Source organism: Dysidea avara, chromosome 4 (genome assembly GCF_963678975.1).
Source record: "Dysidea avara chromosome 4, odDysAvar1.4, whole genome shotgun sequence".
NCBI classification, from domain to species: domain Eukaryota; kingdom Metazoa; phylum Porifera; class Demospongiae; order Dictyoceratida; family Dysideidae; genus Dysidea; species Dysidea avara.
In genome coordinates this window covers 42424528-42427756 of record NC_089275.1, presented here as the reverse complement: position 1 = coordinate 42427756, position 3229 = coordinate 42424528, and positions in this window count along the sequence as shown.

The following is a 3229-nucleotide window of genomic DNA, read 5'->3' as shown; positions in this document are numbered from 1 at the left end:
ATATCGTAAGCGCCTTAAAATAATTATATTCACTTACATGCGGCTTATAACTGGTTGTCTATATAGTTCAATTAATAGTCAGACTACTATCTAGCTATCTACTACAGTTACATGTTACATCGTTGCTTTTTGCACTATCTGCATCACAACTTTACCATCCAGTAATTCTAACCATCACTGCATGCACACGTCATTGACATATCCAGTCAATGACTCATCCTCACAATCTGTTGATACATGTTCATTGTGATCTTCAGCTTGGTTAAAGCCAGTTGTTATTCATGTACTACACTGACTAGTAGCTTCTGCTATTGTGTTAGCTATAACTTCAGCAGTATCGAGTAACTCTATGACATTTTCCTGGTGTTCATGAGGACCTTGTTGTGGGTGATGTGTAGCTACATACTGATGTTAGCTACTGAGACTGGAGTCTTATTGACGTTGTCCTCCTGTTGCAATGTTTCATGTACCAAATCACACCACTAGAAAATATATCAATAGAAATGATGATGGCAATAAGCATTGTTATGATCAGTGAAGGGTTCATGAAAATATTGGAGCTGCTACCACTTTGATACTGCATTCTGCCAACAACCAATGTAGCAGGCTTGTTTAATAGCATATTATACAGTAAGATATCATGACATATTTGATAGTTGTATGCTATAATCTGTGTGTATTGGATCAGTAGCACTAGAGGTTAGGGGTGGAACCTTCAGTTGAATAAAAGAAGTTAAGCCCCCCTCCCACCTACTGAAATGAGATCTGGTCAAATTGAATTATATTTCTAGGAGCTATAGTGTGGCTGAAATTATAGTGAAAATGATGGATATGTACTCTAAACACTCTAATACAACATTCAAAGGTTTTGTTTTTTTTGTGAAAATATGATGGCATTGAACCTTTATGTTTCAGCCAATAAACTTAGCTAACACAGTTCAATGCTTTTCCATATTTCTGCATGTACCGACTAGACTATTGCATGCATGGGTACAATATTAACCATTAATATATACAGTTTCTTATGCATGATCCTTTAAAAACAATTAACTTAGAAATAATTGTAACATAATGCATACGTCACCTAACCCAAAGTACATCAACTGACCATAATGTTCTTCATTCCTGACAGCAGAGGAGGATCACATGATAAAGAAGTAATGTTAACTGTTCTTAGAGGACACTCAACAGTCAACACCTCCCACAGTGATCACTACATGCAATGTCACATGGTATAGTGAGCTGCATGGTACATTCCTACCGTAATAGTGCATGACAATTGAACAGGACCCCAAATGTTAATCCAGAAAAATTATAACACTATCCTATGCCACAGCCAGTTATACTCACTTCCTTTAATTTTTACCTTATAAATGCAAGCCAAGAAGTATGCTATATTGTATAATTATAGAACCTACAGGGTGAAGAAGAAACCAAAGTTGAGCTGAACATGATTCAAAGCAAGCTAGAGTTGACCATCCTTTAAAACTAGCCTCAACCTCACCAAAAGCTTCCCTTCATACAGTCAGTGTGTTTGCATCTAGTTGCTGGAATATTACCAACTCACTGTAACTTTAATTTGTTCTTTGTATAAAATGATTAATTATTCTAATAGAGCATACAACAGCTGACAAAATACTCTAATAAAACACTCATTATTGTCATTCAGGTAAGCAACTTTCCATTGCATGTAACATACACTTACAGTAGTGTAGTTACTGATAACAGTTCCAGATGTATCATTAGTGATATTTACAGTCATTGTTGGGTCTTCAACCACATCAAGTAGTGTACCAATAAATTAATGTTATGTTGGTTCCTCCACTATAGATGCACAAAATACCATTAAATTTTGCACAGAAGTTATAATTATAATTTGACATTATATATGTAGCAAAAATAATGATAATACATTACTTCACAACAGTACATGTGCACATACATAATTTTCAGGATAAGTCATAGTGAGGTTGCACACAATAAAATATTGCTTATTGGTATGGCATACTTAACTCCTGGTTCGCACTATTTTCTGGAGCTGAGAAATATCCTGTTACACTAGCTTGCATTTACAAACTGCTCTTTATTGTTAGTATAATAGAGTGGTGGAGTAAGTCAAAAGTGTGTGTTGTGTGTTCATCTCTGCATGAGAGAGTATTTTAAACGATTTCATTATAATATTATATAGCTACTTAAACAAATATAAAAGTGACTGTTCTATTGGAGTGGTTGGCTGAAGAATATCTTGTGTCTTTTCATCAAAGAAAGTGTATTTAGCATGTCAAACTCATTGACTGATGAGCAGAGTAAACAAAATGATTCCTGTGGTAGCTTGATGTAAATACATTAATTAGTATCCCATTACTAGGCTGGACGTCATACAGCTGTTAAACTTGACAGATTATAGTAATTATATAATAATTATGTATGCTGTTGACAATTGTGAGTCAGATTCTTCTCTCCTCCTGCTTTGCCAACAGCCTTACATGGCACAACAACATTTACTCAATTTCAAAATAGTTATTTAAGAACATTAATTTGTACATAATAATATATGCATGTTGCATGTGTGCAAGGCGTAGCTGAAGAACAGCTTCAGCTGGTGCTGCCTCCCTGTTAAAATACTATGCAAGGTGTATAAAATGTGAGTGAGACCTGTCCATGCTAACTATATCTATGGACACATACATACATGTGTATACACAAAATGACTGTATGTCCTATAGAGTACTTGACTGCTCTATCAATGCAAGTGGTTTTGTCTTTGTAACAGCTTAGAGGGTGTGGTGGGTGCATGCTATAAATATATACAGTGATATAATGTAGTATATAAATGGTATGACTGATAAGGAACATAGGATCCTACCAATATACTTTTCCAGCACGGCATGATCTCATGTGACCTAGAAACAGTCATTTGTCAACTTATTATATATAGTTTTTACAAGTTGCCTGAAAAACAGATAAAAATTAAAAGTGAATTTTTTTCTAAAGAGATTTCAGCCAACTATGATACGTGGTGACAGCAAAGGTATCAACAACAGACACGCACAGTTTGGCTCCATTATATACAAGTTTGGGAAAGGGATGCAATGGCCACTGCACTTTTATGGCATCCCCATAGGAAATGTATGGTGAAAATTTTGACTGGCCATAAAACATTATGTCAGACATTTTAATGAAAAGATTTTGAATATTTACAAGTAGTGCTACAAATGAGCCAAATTTC